We start from the raw sequence: 18,295 nt of genomic DNA, 5'->3' as shown, positions 1-18,295 counted from the left end.
CTGTTTTCTTCTCCTATGCTAATCTGCTGTTCTCTTCCACTCGCCTCTCTCTCAAACTCCCTGTTCTATTCTCCTGTGCTGATCTGCTGCTCTCTTCCACCCACCTACTTCTCTAACTCCCTGTTCACATCTCTTCTCCAGAGCTGATCTGCAGCTCTCTTCATATTATATCAAAAAGCTTTATTCGATATTCGAAAATGAATTCATAAAAGCATACAAAAAGGAGCATACAATCGCAACGTATCACAGAAATACAAAAAAAATTAAATTAAAATGATTGTTAATTAAAAAGCGAACAAGTCAGATTAAATGAGGACATATACTTTCAAAACTGTATGAATGCTGTGTACGAGAGTAAAAATGCTTTACATAGAGTTTCTAAACCTAATTAATAGTTTTAAAAAACTAGATATAGCCTGAGCCACAGGATCATTTTCCAGCTGTTGCAATCTAACATAGGCTATTCTGCAAGAGCGGTGGCCCCATGCTTTAAGGATTGGTTTCAAAATGATCCTCCATGGAACAACATAAAATTTACAAAATAAAATGCAATGTAAGTTTGATTGAGGGGATAAAGCATCACAGGGGCAGGTAGGCAAAACCGTCGACCAATTGTTACAAGATGGAAAAGTAATAATACGAAAGAAAGTTCCAAACCTAAACCGTGTTAATAACATTCTTGAGTAACAGGTTAGATCACTTAAGAGGTACAATTGGGGCCCTGGATTAATAGTGATTTCCTGAAAGGCCAAAACTGTGTTTTTAACTTTTTCTATGGACCATCTTTTATTTGCTAGATGATTCATAGCCAGTTGTTTCAATGATTTTCTAGTGATCATTTCCATGCTAGGTGGTCTAGGTGGTCTAGAGAAAAACTCAGGATGGCTAAGCTCGATCATCAGGGCTTGCACGTGGGACAACCATTTAATATATCTGACGCCATCCAGAGTATCCAGAGTAAGACAGTCAGAAATTAATTTGCGATTAAAAACTGTCGACAGGGTAACCCACACCTTATGCCATAAAAGGATAGGTGCAATTTGTATGGTGTCAGAAATAAAAGGCAGACCTAATTCAATATGGGTAAGGTAATTTGCTGAGGATTTAGGGGCCCCCAGCAGATATCTGAGATATTGGTTTTCAATTAATTGAATAGATGTTATATTTTCAACACCCCAGATGCCTGAACCATAGGTGGCTGGGGATATGCCTTTAGCCTGATATATTGTAATTAGTTCCTTGACGGGTCTCCAGCCAAGTTTTGCCGCAAAATTATGGAGTGCACCGACCACCCTCGAGAAGGCTAGTTTTCTCGCTTTAACTGCAGTGTGCCAAGTGCATTTCCTATCAAAGGATATACCAAGGTAGGGAAGGTGATCAATGGTCTCTATCCTCCTGCCCTCAAGATATATGGGGCAGGGTGCTTTCTTGGTACCATGCCCACAAGCCATGGTATATGCTTTGGTAGTGTTGATTTTAAGCCCCTTACTTTTCATATAGATGTTACATTTTGTGACCGCCCTCTGGAGACCCAACCTGGTTTGCGACATAATAGCCGCATCATCTGCGTATAGGAGTATGGGGACGGGGTGACCCTGAGATGAAGGGTAGTCATAGGGGAAAGCCTTCAAGTGGTCACCGATGCAGTTTATATTTAACATGAATAACAGGGGTGCAAGAATGCTCCCCTGTCTCACTCCCCTCTTGATAGAAAATTTGGACGAGCACTCACCTTGCTTGCCAAAGCGCACCCTGGCCCCGGCACCCCTATACAATTCCTCTATGAAATTTAGACTTGTTTCATCAATCCCCAGGTCGGATAGTGTGTAGTGTAGTTCCTATTTTCCCAATAGGCTCTGCGCATTGGAATAATATCTTCAATAGTATAGACGTAGGACTGTGGTTAACTAGGTCTTCTACTGACGATATTAGACTTAAAGTTATGTGTGCCAGCTAGCTCAGAGTTCACTAGAAACTTTCTCGAATAGGCAAGGAGGAGTTTAACCTCCCTGGATAGACAAGAAGGGATTTAGTTTCTGACAACCATAGAACATGACAACTTTGCTCTCCCCTAATCAAGAGTATATCTCTAGAGTCGTGTGAAAACAAAAGACAACTATTTTACTCAGTCAGTACGTGCATTCTTAGTTTCACCAGTTTGTAGAGAAATAAGAGATGGGGGTGTTTCAATAAAAATATGTTATTTATTGATCAGTCTCTTTTCTCGTACAAGAGAAATGAATCGCTATTATTGCAATACTTATAGTTAAGTAAAGTGCATACAGTAAAAACAGAATTATAAAATAATACTGTAAAAGCATTTATATGGTTTCTTAGCCATATGATACTTAAAATGGATAAAAGATATACATACATATATACATTGACTAATCGCTCTCAACTGGTGCTTCTAACTACGCCTACCCCGGTGTACCTGACTTAAGCCTAATACTTGGGAGGGAGTAAGTAAGTAGCAGTTTAAGTTAAGTTTGTTTTGCCAAGAATCTGACTCAAGATTCTCTGTAAGGGGTTAGTCAGTTCAGTACCTGGGATTTAGAAGGCTGGAAGGTTGGTATCTCTGTCTCAGGACTCGATATCCCAGTTACCCGCGAGGGCGGCTGGAAACGTCGGAGGCTGGATTTCTCGGCAGGAGAAAAGGCAGCGTCTCTCTCAGCGCGTCAAAAAGGGAGGGGCAGCGTCCGTGGGCTTTCTGCATCAGCTGGGCTCTCCGGCAAGTAGCGCTGCTCCAAGCTCGTCACCACCGTGTCTTAGCTTAGGGCAGCGTCGGTATGTTTATACCTGAAAGGTGCCGTGTTTGACGTAAGGATGGACATAAGACGTCAGCAAGAATGTCATAAGGACTGGTCGTTCTTACATTCTTTGCAGGAGTTCTCGAGCTAAATCAAAACAATGGCTGCGGGGGATTTCCCAGGTCTGTTGGAGGTTTGATTTGTTTTGAGGACTCGGTGTGCTTTCTAGGGGGCTGAAGGGATAGTGTTTGCTTAATGTGACAGCATGCGCTATGACCTAATCTGAAGACGGGTTTCTGTGCCGGTGTATGGACATTAGTAAATTAATAACCGGACAAGGGTCAGAAATAGGAGTATCAATAAAGGTACCTAGATAAACACACTACACCCACTCCACGAATTTATGTACATATTTACTAAACTAAGCAATAGTAAACATAACTAATAGTGCATGTGTATACCGAACCACCCCAAAAATATATATATTTTTTTTTTAAATGGCGTATGCAAAATGCACGAAATGAGTATAGGTACTGTATGCATTCAAGCAGTATAATCATTCAAAAAGGAGATGCTCATTTTATATCGGCATGAATGATTTGCGAAATTACACATGAAATGGCTCTTGATACAGAAAAAATTGCGAGACCATCTCATCACATATAAACACAATTAATTGTATATAAACTAGAGGTTGAGGTAATGTAATGTCTCTAGTATTCCTAAGAATAGAAGTTCTGTTCTCTAAGAGTAGTTTTACTTTAAGCAGAAGATAAGTGCCAAAAAGGTAAATATTTTGGAATTGGAAAAAAGTTTTCGCTATTCAGGGGAGAAGAGAAAAAATAGTTCACAGTCACTTTATTTTCAAAAGACTGAAGGCCAAATTCAGAGTTCAGGGAACGCCGTGTGCAAGTTTGTTTAAAATCATTCTCTCTGTTCCGGTGAAAACATCATTTCAGACAGATTCTCGAAAAAACAGTCTACAGCTTCTGGTGAAAGTTCGACCAGGTTAGAAAATGTCGCTACCATGCAGTCACGCGCATGATTGCTTTCACTGATGGTTTGATCAGAACTGCTTACAGAAGGTCGTACCTGGTCGATGCTGCTTTCATCTTGTACTTCACTACCCTTCAATCGTAGTGGTGAAGTCTCCACGAATGCCGTCATCAGGATAGGTAGCCGCCGGGGACAGCAGAATGCATGAGCCTTTACTGGACCCAACAAAGTATCTGCATCCAATGGTACGTCTGATTGTAGTGTAAGACAGGTGTCCAACACGCATTCTTCGCCGCATAGCATGCATCTTAATACAGGCATAACACAATTCTGCCAGATGGGTCTGAATGAAAGAAACCAGGTCATATTTAGATCTCGTAGCCGGGCTAAGCCAAGGACTTTAGTTATGCGGTCCCGGTAGCGGATAGCTAGGATCGTTTCTTCCATTGTTGCTGGAGTCTTGTCTGTGACATGGTTTGCCATAACGAAGCAATAGTAGCAAGAATAAAATGCCTGCTATGAGTCCCAACAGGAGTGGAAGTCCGCCAAAGATGGAATGGACGAAATTTGGAAAGATACCCAGGATCGCTTTGAATGGGGTTAAAGCGCCTGAAAAAACTGTCTTAAATACACTCGCGATACCACTTGTATCAGAAATATTTAACATTTCGTTCAGTATTTCTGCGAAGTGTAGGGGGCAATTTGTTGATAACATTGAATGAATCTCTGCCGTTGTCCTTGCAACTTGGAGATCATACGTTTCTTTTGATGACGTCAACTGGGTTGGCGTCTGTAGGAGCACAGTCTTCATTCTGCTTAAAGTATCATTTCGAATAGAAGAGATTTTTAAACTGGACCATAACCTTCCCTCCCTGTCTGGAGCATCATTCGGGAACAATACTCTTTCACAGCACATGACCCTGGAAGTCACGCTTACAAGATAAGGTTTTCCTGGCAGCAAGCCACAACATCTGTGATCTACAATTAGAATGTAACTCCCGTTCGAAAGTCTTCTAAAGAATGGTTCTATTTGTGTTGCAGGTGTGCCTAACTGGTGACATGAAAGGTTATTTGAAGTCCCTTCACAGGCCCCATGCAAACTAATACCCTGACACAGAAGTATGCCACTTAGTGATTTTTCACAATTATTACCACTACGAAATACACTCTGTCCGTTATTTCTGACACATGTGTGTGTATAGGGCAAGTTCCATGTGGACTTAATGTATCCTTTACCCAACCTTTCATACTGGCCTGCCTGTATATACTTTTGGCAGTATTGAAACTGGAAAGTTGTTATCGGAATATTTATTATCCCATGTATTATCCATTCAATGACAGGTCGTTCTGACATTGTCAATGGTAATCTCTCAAGTTTTTCAATGCTCAGAATTGTATAGTCAGCACCCTTTTGTGCCAAACTGATTTGTTTATCAGTAAGGTTAAAGATATTAAATAGTGACGTTGTGTTGATTAAACGCCAAGGCACATAGCCTGAACGCAGATTTTGTAACGTCCAGCCAAGCTGTACAATAGAACGTAATTGAGACTGACCGTGTTGCAACATCAGTAAGTCTTGTTCTATTATATCGATTGCAGAAGATACAATACTGTCCAGTGAATATATTCTGGAAGACAGAGTCATTAACCCATTGTCTACAACAGAAAGTGATTTTTCCAAATTAACACGGTCAATTTTCCGTATTTTTTCTGCTGTCTCAATTTGAGTTACTTTCCAAGCTTCGTTGTAAGCTGTATATATAGAGGCTGCTATGAAACGTTTTTGACGCTGTTTGCGTGGTCCCATGATGAAATCACGCAAGTCAGCACCTTCTTTAAGTAAAGTTAAGTGTTGCTTAATTTCTGACAATGTGGATGTATGTAGCCATTGAAGGCAGGGTTTTCCCACACTGTAAGTAGTTACAATCCCTGGATGTTGTCTCTGGGAGTATCTTGGGTCTGGCCTGCTTAATGTGAACCCCTGTATTTTGTTCAGGAATCTGTCTTGACAGTTATTTGTGTCTGTGGGCCAGATCAACCATTGTTTCCAATCAGCATGTGTTCTGTTTTGGTTTAAAATATGGGATACGTCTATCTCAACATCCGTTGTGCTATTACTATTAGGTGTTGGTTTTGGAATAGACGGTTTATTTAAGTCTTTAATTTTGGCTAGGCCAAGACAGGATGTCTGTTGAATTGTATCATTCAAAAATATAATTTGTTCTGGGATCATGCAGGCTCTAAATAATGATTCTATACCTTGCACTTGCCAATCTTTTGTGCCCCAGATCGTTTTCGTTTCAATGTTATTGTTCCAGAAATCAAAACCGAAAGTATTCATTTTTTCAAAGAATGAGTCTGAATATATCAATTTTGTGTTTGTAAACATGGTTTTCACTCCTGTCTTATTTAACAATTTGAAATAAAATGATTCTGCATTACTAGTGTTGAACCCCGAAAAGTATGAATATTTATCAAAAAATGTCTTTGAACTGCCTTTTGGTGGAGTTGCACAATGTTCCCATTGGTTAAATTTTAAAACATTTCTAGGTTGAGTAGATTTATGCAGATAATGGTTACCATAATGGTTGTAACAAAACATTTGATCGTAATTAGATGAACCTTGCAAATAATCATGTTCTGTAAATTTAGCTGACATTACTAGATCAGACATCATATCATTAATACTTTCAAAGTCCCAATCATCAGCGAATGTGCTTGGTTTTACAAAGTCACTTAATGAAATCTTGAATTGATGAGGATACTTCAGGAGCTCAACCGGACCATAGATTTCGTAATCAGTTTTGTCCCATGCTACCCCACCGGGTATAGGATTGGCTGTGAAGTTTACTGAAGAAAGTTCTCTTTTCTCTATGTGTGAAGACTTGTGTGGTTTCAGGACCAAGTTGATATTCTGACTTGCTGTGTCCATTGTAGCATATTTTCCCTCAATGAAATGTCCCAAGCATATTACCATGATGAGCCAAAGTATGAGGATGAATACTCCTAGTGCCACCCAAAGTTCAATACATGGAGAAATCAGATAGGTTTCTTTTAGCTGATGAAAGAGTACCTTTGCTTTGTCTTTAAGAGTTTTTGTTGTCGGCTGTTCCTCAGGTTCACTTGGATCCTCAGAAAAATCATCGAAGTTGATGAAGTAGCCTGATGCTGTTCTGTCAATTGTTTCAATTGCTTCTTGATTCCTTTTTGTTTTTGGAATTTTCTTTGTTTCATTAGCATAGTCTGTGGTTACATCATTGTAGACTGGTGTTTCTTGATTTAAGATTTTGATTTGGGTTTCAAGAGGTTTAAGTTCCATGGCTTTATTGCATAGTCCTTGTTGTTTCACTGTAGGTTTATCAATTGTGATTAGTCTTTCAGTTTGAACCTCTGTGTTTGTAGCAAACTTTGGTGTTCTGCTACTTCTTGGGAGTCCACTTGGCCTACTACTTGTTATCGGCCACATGATTGTGGTTTAACCAGGTCGATGGATACAACTCGGTTCTCCTTTTTACCAGCAAGGGGCGGTAGTACTACTGATCTTGTCCCGTTGACAGACAAGACAGGAACTGCTTTTCTGTAAGAAGGCCCAAATTCCTTCTTCACCGCGATCTTTTCTCTGACCAGATCCCCGATTTTTGGAATCCAGACAGGCCTTGCTGGGACAGGTGGTTTCTCTTCAGTGGCTGTTGGCTGTTGCTTCAACTTTATGTTGCTCAGGTCTTTTCTCTTTTCGTTTAAGTCCTGTAAAATAGCCAAACGATCTTTGATATCAAAGCATTTTTCTTTAACCACTGAAGTTTGACTGTCGAGGTCCTGGATTAACATTCTAGTCCCAAACAATAGTTCGTACGGACTGAGACCTCTCAGAGAATTTCTTGGCAGATTATTAAGACTACGTTGGACACTTATTAAATGTTTGACCCACCCAGCTCCCGAACCTAATACCTTTGCTGTTATAGATTGCTCTATGCCCTGGTTTTTTCTTTACACCATCCCGTTTCCCTCAAGAAGGAGGTGACAAGAGTACCGCAATGCTATGCCCATGCCGGCCATGGCCGCCTTATAAGCTCGAGAGCTACAAGCAGAACCCTGGTCAGAATGTAGCATGCCAATTGCGTATATGCCATTATAGACTCGCAAATCTTTTTATAACAGTTCAGACGTCAGCCGAGAGCTGGGGTCTACATTTTAAGTGAAAATAGTCTCTACATGTTAATATGACGCATTATTCATACTGGGTCTTTTATGTCGATAGCCTAATCCTTATTTAGCGAAAAGCCATGGGAATACACCGTTTCGTTCACTACTGCGGTCTCTGTTGCAGTTTTGACAGTTTTTTGCAAATATGTGATGTTGCAGGCTCATTCCTGGCCACCAGTATGTTGATTGTAATTCTTCTAGAGAATCCTTAAGTGTAAGGTGTCTAAGACCCTCGCCCATATGTGCGTCTGCTATTAACAAGCCTCTCCTGTCCATGTTTGGAATCACTCTATCCCCCACTCCAGGGATTCGAGCAAAAGGAACGGAGTTTGCATCGATTATGTATGTATAATTGAGTGGATACATGAGGGGTAGCGCTGAGCAGTCGCCTTTTGATGACGTTTTTACCGCCAGCATTGTTTCCCCGTCAATGTATTTTACTGAACGCTTTTTTGTAGCTACGGAAGCCGATTTAGTTGTTTCCGCTGTGGCTGTCTCAGCCAATGAATTCCCTGCAACGTGAACGCCATCACGCTGATGACTCAGTGAGTGTATCACGTGAGTCTTTGGTAGTTCTTTCATTAAAAGAACTATTTGTTCCCAAAGCGATTTTTGCTTTATTGTGGCACCTGTGTCATCTTTGTACCCGTTTTCAACCCATTTCTGCAAGTTGTTATTGTATGATTTGACGCAGTAATATGAATCGCACACTATTAGTGTCGGGAATTCGCGATCCGCATTACCTAGCGCCATTTTTAATGCTATTATTTCAGTTTGTTGTTCTGAATTATTTCCCACTGAGTGTGTTTTTGAAAACAGAGGTTTTAATTTACCTCCGCGCCACACGTTTTTTGTAATCTCGCATGTTGCGTTATAAGCTTCTTCTCCCCAAACTGAGGGTTGAGCATGTCCGTCTGTATGTATTACACAGGCGTACTGTCGTATGGGCAGAATGTCGATTGGCAGAGGATATTCTCTTTCATATTCTAGATTTTTTAATTGTGTCATCTCTGGATCAAAATAGTATTTCACTCTGTCTGTAGCAAGAGAATCTTCCCATTGTATCCATTTTGGATTTAGTGCCATTGTAGGTAAATTACATGGGCTTGTTAATGCCTCAAAGGCCGATTCTGCTGTTCTGACTGTAATCTGTCTGCCGTCAGCTTGGTATCTTTCTCTTGCTACAGCTGTTTGAACCGCATGAACAATGTTTTCCTTAATGCTGAATGTTTTTTCAGCTTCTGTGTACAAATGTGATTTGTATGTTATTGGTACCTTTTCTCCCTCATTTGAGGTTAGGTATGTGAATCCGCATCTTCCTGGGATGACTCGAATCACAAGGTTGCGTGTGTTATCGCGTGTTTGCAGTTTTGTTTTAACTAACATGTCTGTTTGTAAAGATCTCAACATTTCTGTGTGTTTTTGAGTCCAATTGATTCTTTTAAAATCTGGTTTTATTAGATCATAGAGAGGTTTAACCCTCTCTGCATAGTTTATAATGTAAGTTCTTCCGAAATTCAGGAAACCTAGAATTGATTGCAAGTTTCTCAGTGTTCTAGGTGCTTGGATTACAGCACATTTCTCTAGGAAATTGTCAGCCAGGCTTTTGCCTTCACTTGATAATTCATATCCTAAGAATAGGACAGTCAGATGGGCAATTCTTGACTTCTTGAAGTTGAATTTGTAACCCTCTGCTGCGAACCCAAGTATTATGGTGTTCACTCTTTTCAAGTGAGTATCCAAGTCATCATCTGTTAGATAGATGTCATCGACATAAGATAATGCCTCATCATCATATATTTGTAGTAACTCTGTTACTCTCGCTGAGAATAATCCTGGGCTGTTCTTGAACCCTTGGGGCAAACGACAGAAATTTTTCTGCGAGCCATTTATTGAGAAAGCGGTCAAATATCTGCTTTCTGATGCTATATTTTGACAAAAGAATCCATTAGAGATGTCTAATGTTGTTTTGTATTTTTTGCGCACTATGCTATTCATTAGTGCGGCACTGTGTGAGTTTTGTACTGCAAACGTTTTGCAGTATGAGTTAAGGTGTCTGTAGTCCAAAACTAGACAATATGAATCATCTGGTTTGGAGACAGGAAACAAAGGATTGTTCATTTGTGAGGTGCATGTTTCAATCACCCCCTGGTATTCAAGTTGATCTAAGATCTCCCTGACCTGTTTTTTAGCATCTTGCTTAATTGGGTACTGCCTTTGTGCAGTTGGTTGAGATTTTAACTGGATTTTGTGAGGAGGAGAGTCCTCATCCCATCCCACATGATTTTTATATAGTGCAGGAGCCTGGGCTATTGCCCACTTTCTTGCAAGTGTATATTTTTTATGAATTGGAATATGATTTGAGAAGGCAGGCATAATCATTTCTTCGCCATGAGGGCACTCCCTTACAAACTCCGGTGGCCAGTCTTTTTCAGCTAGGAGGATGTCATAGCCCTTGGAGAGATTATCCCAAAATAGACCCCTTATTTTCCTAGTCTTATCTCCCTCTATACGTAAGGTAATTTCATATATTTTATGAGGTTTGCAAACTCTGGTATCTGCAGTTTCCACCTGAATGTACTCATTTGTGTCCACTGTCTCCAGATGATTCATCAGGATCTTGCGAGCTATGCTCACTTCTGCTGCGCTGTCTAGCATTGTCTGAGCCCACTCTCCGTTTTTCAGCTGATTCCTCAGGATCCTCGGCGTGTTTGATTATTTTAATGCTGGCTACCTTCTTCTTTGGAAATTGTAACTTTTTACTTTGATCAGCAGGTTCTTTGTCTTTGGACTTGACGTGCTCTTCCCTGTGTTCTGACCGCCCTCTTCTTTCCGATTTCTGCGAGGAAGTCTGAAAAGATCGAGAGGGACGTGTATCAATATCTTGATATCTATCAGGTTTCTTCAAATTATCCCTATTTCTAAGGTTGTATTTTTTCTCAGAGGGCTCCCTCTGGGGAGACTTGTGTCCTTGGTCCGGAGATCTTTCTCTCCGCCGAGGAGACCTTCCTCTGGACTGGAATCTTTTTTCTTTGGGAGTGGATTGTTTATTTCCATCCCAGTTCTTTTTTGAAGTGTTTAGATTATTTTTAATAAATACTTTTTCAGGATTTTCAATTAGTTGGGGTTTCACTGGTTTCCCACCCAAACTATCTCTTCCTAGTTCTTCATAGGATTTTTCTATGATTCTGGCAAGTTCAAATGGTTGGTCTGCTATATCTGTTTGCTTTAATCTTTGGCGGATCGCCACATTTGCTGCTTCCCCTTTTATGTTTGCTAGTAATATTGCCGAGACCTGCTTGAAGTCTTTCAGTAATTTCATACCCAGAGTTAAAGCAGGTCTGGACCGTATTCATTTTGAATCTGTTTTAGCACTTCTGGTATTACCGCCATGGACGGAACACCATGTGTTTTTGTGTAAATGGAAGCAAAGACTGTACCCCAAGTGTCACAGTCCTCCACATGTGGTGCGATCCCCATTGGAAGACAGATAGTCAGGATTCTGTGTTTCTCAACAGGGGTGGTATCTGGAAATACCGCCTCTATTTGAGTGATTTTTTGTGCTAACCAGAATGGAATTTGTTCCTGTTTAATGGGTACTTTACCTAGACAGGACTGTATGTTCTGTGGTGTGATTTTATTTGTGTTCCCCTGATGAGGGGTCAGCTGTGGAATTTTAATAGCTGGTTGGACTGTTGAAGTTCTCATTACATATTGGACTAGTTGTCTGTGTATTTTAATCAGTTGTTTTAACTGTGTTAAAAGTTCTGGTATTGCCATTTTTTCAATGTCTGGATGTGGTGTGTATCCGGCTAGAACTGGCCACGTTGCTCCTGGTCTACCTAGTGGACCGAGCCTGGTGATGTGATCATTATGTTTTAGGGCGCCTTTAAACCAGAGCAGGTGCTCTTGGTATTTGAGTGGTATTTCCACCTCCTCGAAAGGGGTGTACTCATCCGGAGGTTCCTCTATCTTGTACTAATGGAACTCCTTTGTTACAGCGTTTGCTGCTGGAAAATTTATCCATGAATAGAATACCTCTGTCTGCCGATATTCGTGTGCCTCAATTACGAATATGACTGTACCACCTCTTGGTGTCAGTCCATTTTCTATAAGTTTTAAGGTTATAGTTTTTCTTATGCTGACCGGGATGAGTATTGCACCCGGGTCAGTTTGCAGGAGACTTGTGTCATCCACAAGGAGTTGAGCTGCTATTCTAGCTGCCTCCCTTTCTTCTTCATTGTCTGACATTTTACTGACAAGAAGGTTTTTTGTTGCAGATCAGGTTTCCACGGAAACAAAGATTAGGTGCACAATATTTTGGAACACTGTATCCTTCAACGTTGAATAAACCAAAACCATACATAGGAGTCTCCTCCTACTAAGTTTGGCGGATTTAACCTTTCACCCACTCCAGTCGTCTTTGGAGTTTTATGGGAAAAAGGGTCTGTGTGAAAAAGCACGACTGAGTTACTCTAATGTCTTGCGTTAGATTTATCGCCTATCCAAACCGTTGGGCGCCATGTAGTGTAGTTCCTATTTTCCCAATAGGCTCTGCGCATTGGAATAATATCTTCAATAGTATAGACGTAGGACTGTGGTTAACTAGGTCTTCTACTGACGATATTAGACTTAAAGTTACGTGTGCCAGCTAGCTCAGAGTTCACTAGAAACTTTCTCGAATAGGCAAGGAGGAGTTTAACCTCCCTGGATAGACAAGAAGGGATTTAGTTTCTGACAACCATAGAACATGACAACTTTGCTCTCCCCTAATCAAGAGTATATCTCTAGAGTCGTGTGAAAACAAAAGACAACTATTTTACTCAGTCAGTACGTGCATTCTTAGTTTCACCAGTTTGTAGAGAAATAAGAGATGGGCGTGTTTCAATAAAAAGATGTTATTTATTGATCAGTCTCTTTTCTCATACAAGAGAAATGAATCGGTATTATTGCAATACTTATAGTTAAGTAAAGTGCATACAGTAAACACAGAATTATAAAATAATACTGTAAAAGCATTTATATGGTTTCTTAGCCATATGATACTTAAAATGGATAAAAGATATACATACATATATACATTGACTAATCGCTCTCAACTGGTGCTTCTAACTACGCCTACCCCGGTGTACCTGACCTAAGCCTAATACTTGGGAGGGAGTAAGTAAGTAGCAGTTTAAGTTAAGTTTGTTTTGCCAAGAATCTGACTCAAGAATTCTCTGTAAGGGGTTAGTCAGTTCAGTACCTGGATTTAGAAGGCTGGAGGGTTGGTATCTCTGTCTCAGGACTGCTCCAAGCTCGTCACCACCGTGTCTTAGCTTAGGGCAGCGTCGGTATATTTATACCTGAAAGGTGTCGTGTTTGACGTAAGGATGGACATAAGACGTGAGCAAGAATGTCATAAGGACTGGTCGTTCTTACATTCTTTGCAGGAGTTCTCAAGCGAAATCAAAACAATGGCTGCGGGGGATTTCCCAGGTCTGTTGGAGGTTTGATTTGTTTTGATAACTCGGTGTGCTTTCTAGGGGGCTGAAGGGATAGTGCTTGCTTAATGTGACAGCATGCGCTATGACCTAATCTGAAGACGGGTTTCTGTGCCGGTGTATGGACATTAGTAAATTAATAACCGGACAAGGGTCAGAAATAGGAGTATCAATATAGGTACCTAGATAAACTCACTACAAGTGTGGACCAAAGTTGGTTGTGGTCCACACAGTCAAAAGCAGAGCTTAGGTCGATAAAAGTAATAAAAAGATTCCCTTTTCTGGCCTGGGTGTACTTTGAAATTAAAAAATACAAATTTAAGCTCTGCTCTATTGTTCCCATGCCAGTGCGAAAACCATACTGGAGGTTAGATATGATATTTCCTTTGTCGGCCCACGATTGGATTCGCTTTAGGATAATGCGACCGGCCACCTTCATTAGGGCGTCTCGAAGGGAAATAGGCCGATAACAGGTTGGATCTTGTCTGTCGCCCTTTTTGAAAATCGGGACCACTATGGCCTCAGTCCAAGTTGATATTAGCCCAACCAAGTTTGCACTGTTCATAACGTTAGTTAAAAGTGGGGCCCAGAGGTCGATTTCATATCTGAAGACATCGGTTGGTATACCATCCGGGCCGGGCGCTTTACCCGAAGGACTCTCCCTTATTGCCATTTTAACCTCATCACAGGTAAAGGAAATTCCCAAAAGGAAAACTCCCTTGCAAACACTTCCCATGTTTCCAGACGTAATAGTAGGGGCAGAAGGTACTGATGTGGAAGGGGTTTCGTTATCATAGAGATGTTCGAAATGAGTGACCCAAACTTCACCATTTATAGCAATATCTATCACCGCTGTATTGTTTTTGTCATGGAAAATAGAAGCATTAACCACCTTCCAGAATAAGGTTGAATGCCTATTTTTGGAAGCAGTAATTAAGGCCTGCCATGCTTCTTGTTTCAATGATATCTCCCTGTTTTTCATTACCAGACGATAAGAACGTCTGGCTTCTCGGATCTCAGACAGGGATCTAGGTGTAGCATGATGGGCCTTTTTTAAAGTTTTTAATGCGGTAGTGCAATTATGATCGAACCAGCCAATTTGGCGGTATGAATCTGGGCGATGATATCTGGTCAATAGTTGTTTTAGGGTTAATTGTATTTTGGAGAAAGAGTCCAAAATTATGAAAGGGTCGTCACTAGGAGAGAGACAGATGTAAATTTCCTTCCTCATTTTAGTCAATAGGTTTATTAATAGACCCGCCGGGTTAACCTTATACCAGTTAAGGGTGTAACCGTTTTTACGCGCAAGGGTGATCAGTTCTTGATATGCGGTGCTATTTTCCCTCCGGGACGGCTCTAATTCTGCCTTTTTTATTGAGAAGGAAATTGGGTAATGGTCTCCATAAATAACGTCTATAGTCTCCCATGAAGTTATTAAGTGGGCATACGTTGTGGAAAGGAGGGTAAAGTCAATTATAGAATTACACCCTCTACCGTGATAGGTTGGCTGGAACTTGATTATTGGTGAGCATAACTCATTTATGTAGGTAAGATTAAAATAGAACAACAAGTTATTTAAGATGTCACCCTGCCTAGAATGGGCAAAGAGACTCGGGTTGTCGTCAGTAGGGTTTCCGAGGCCGCACAAGCCCTTCGGGCCGTCCTGACAAATGTTGCAGTTAAAATCACCCACCCAGACCAGGAAAAACTCCCCTCCCATTCTTTCCTTTATAGAGGAAACATCACAAAACTGATTATTTGTAACTCTCTCCAGGTAATCGGTAGACACATTATTATAAAAATGAATTAAGATCATGTTGGCAGAAGTGCCCCATCTAAAGATTAAAATCTGATAATTTTCAGTCAAAAAATCTTTGAAGACAGTAAGCCCGCTCACAGTACTGTGATATATACATAAACCCCCACTGTTTCTACCATGAGGGGATGGTAAAGCTGGAGAGTGAAAGGTCCAATACCCCAGTAAGTGTGCAGGATCTATGGCCCAAGTTTCCTGTAAACACAAGATGGTGTATTTATCAACCAAATCCCGCCAAGACTGTTGAGCAAGTTTATTTACCAGGCCTGCCACGTTCCAGGACAGAACTGAGTGGGACAAAGTAAGTGGGTTTGGTACCTTGCGTATCACAATGTCTCTAGTTTCCTCTTCCCTGGGAGTGGAAGATGGTGTAATATATAGAAGGTCCAGCTGTACCCTGGCGTCCGGTGATCGTATAGTTAGTTCCCCATGAGACATGGGAGGAAGCCTACCTGTTTCAGTAGTTTCGTTGGATTCACCGGATGTAATAGTATTGCTAGATCTGTCAGATGAGGGGTCACACTCACGCCCATTTTGATTTTCTAGGATCCCAGGGGGAAGAACTAGTTGCTAGGGCCCCTGTGTAGCCATCAGCTGTCAGTCCAGGTCCTCTAGACTTGACAGTGGTTCAAATGGGTTGTATAAAGGAATATTCCATCGCCCATTTTGGTTTATATGATGGGGCCTGCTAAAATGAGGAAAAGGGGGCCTGTGGGTGCGTTTGAGTGGGAAGAATAAGGGAAGTTCAGTGAAGCCGGGTCTCGATGTTGAATTTAGGGTGTTATAACTGGGGGATTGTCAGGTGTTGAATCTATTCGGAATTGAGGGAAAATTTGGGAGGGTCAGCAGAGCTTTAGGATAGAAATAGCTCAAATTGCGGGATGAAATGCCGCCTTCTCCTCTCCCCGGGAACCAATCAGAGATATGAGTAACAACTCTATGGTCCCTAAAATTAATTATCACAACATCCCCCTCAATATCTTTTGGCTGGGGACCCACCCAATTTGATCGTCTAACAGACACTATGTCTCCATTTATATGTGGTGGGAGAGGTCTGTTAGTACAGAGCCAATGTATGACTTTGTTTTTAAGGTTGGCATGGGGTTCTGTCCTACCGTCGGCCAAAACTGGGACTCCGGCCAGAATGATGACATAATTAGCTGCTTCAGGGGGTAAATCTATATAGTGTCCACTGTTGTTTTGGGCCGAGTGTGGTCGGGGTGCCTTCGTTGGTACTATATTTTTAGTGTTAGGGATGTTTGAGGGTCCTATTGAAGATTTCTCTCTGGGTGGCTGTCGGGGCGGCTGCAATCTGACAGGGGCAGTCTGGGCGGGCCCTGGTTTTAGTGGAGGCATTCCCCGTGGGACTTAGTTGGTCTCAGTGTAGAGCACTGGGATGCAGTTTGGTTTTTCTGAGGAGTAAGTTGCTTTAAAGCCTCTTCATTTAAGTGGGAGGCTTCCAATAAATGAGTCATTTGATCTCCCAGCCTCTTAACTCTCTCTATAAGAGGTAGCAAGAGGGATTTTAGGAGGTGTTCCATAGCCTCCATTTGTCCTTCTGATAAGGAGCCCTCCGGAAGTATGTTTTTATGACCAGGTGATGTATCCCTCATAGCTTGCTTCTTAGTTGATTCTATAGATGGTATAAATATTTTTGCACATTTACCTACGTTTCTGTCCCCACCCCTCTTCCTTCTTTTTTTTGGTGGTGGACCTTGGGCTTGTGTATGATTCTTACAGCGTTTATTAACTTTTTGGACAATCTCTACTGTGGGTGAGAGCGTCTCTGCTAATACTTCCACCTCTAGTAACGAGTTAAGGGAGGAAGCTGAGACGTTTATATTTGATTCGCTGTTTCTATCAGTTGTGGGAGTTCTATCTTGCAGGAGTAGTGGAATGCTATAATTGCTGGATAGGTCGTGCCCCTCATTTTCTATTAGTTTGCTGTTATGTGGTGAGGTGACTAATTGTGTTGGACCCAAAGATGAGCGCTTGTATTTAAGAAGGTCGACAGATAGACGTCGCTGTCTATTTCTCAGGTAGCCCTGGTGATATAATTATCTAAAGTTCCTCTTTTTGTCCCTCCTGTTAATGAGGATTTTCCTTTAGACACACGTGAAGTCATAGTGCGTGCGGGTGTTGATGCAAGTCTAGCTAAACCTCTATGGACTACTTCATTAGTATCAAGCAGTTAGGTGCTCATAGAGAGTTTGTAATGAATAATGTCAGATGTGGGAATATGGCGGAAAAATTGCGGCTTACTGTAAATAAGTTCAATGAGTCCTGGCCTAGGGGTAAGAGGATAGGCCCAGCCCAGCCTCGTTCGGCCCCGGACGGCCACAGACGGTCCCGCCCTTCTGCCGGGCTTCTCCCGGCGCGCTCCCACGCGCGTCCCGCGGGACGAAGTTCCGGTATGCCCTTTATGCGCCACCTGGCGTCATGCGATGACGGATGCGGCGTCCTTGCCGCTGGCGGGACAGCTGGGAAGTGTAGTACAGCTGATAAGTGTAGAGAGGGGGCTCGGCGGAGCCAAGCCCGGCCAAGAGGGAGAGCGGAGCCAAGCCCGGCCCACAGGCGCTACAAACAGAGAGGGGGTTCGGCGGAGCCAAGCCCGGCCGAAAGGTATGAGCGGAGCCAAGCCCGGCCCGCAGGGAACAAGTCTGCCCAGTCAATAGCGATCACAAAGGGGACTCGGCCCCGGTATGCCCTTTATGCGCCTCCTGGCACGACGCGATGACGGATGCGGCGTCCTTGCCGCTGGCGGGACAGCTGGGAAGTGTAGTCCAGCTGATAAGTGTAGAGAGGGGGCTCAGCGGAGCCAAGCCCGGCCAAGAGGGAGAGCGGAGCCAAGCCCGGCCCACAGGCGCTGCAAACAGAGAGGGGGCTCGGCGGAGCCAAGCCCGGCCGAAAGGTATGAGCGGATCCAAGCCCGGTCTGCCGAGTCAATAGCGATCACCGCAGCTCTCTTCAACTTGCCTCCTTCTCTACCTCCCTGTTCTCTTCTCCCGTCCTGTTCTGCTGCTCTCTTCAACACCACCTCCTTCTTT

General features: G+C 42.2%; 1 protein-coding gene across 1 annotated transcript in view; it reads right to left on the bottom strand.

Moving 5' to 3' along the window:
• The window catches only part of LOC144797637 (uncharacterized), a 382,853-nt gene that overhangs the window by 307,022 nt on the left and 57,536 nt on the right, over positions 1 to 18,295 (bottom strand). The window lies entirely within an intron of this gene.

This window comes from Lissotriton helveticus, chromosome 12 (genome assembly GCF_964261635.1).
Source record: "Lissotriton helveticus chromosome 12, aLisHel1.1, whole genome shotgun sequence".
NCBI lineage: Eukaryota > Metazoa > Chordata > Amphibia > Caudata > Salamandridae > Lissotriton > Lissotriton helveticus.
This window is presented reverse-complemented; position numbering and strand designations above follow the sequence as displayed.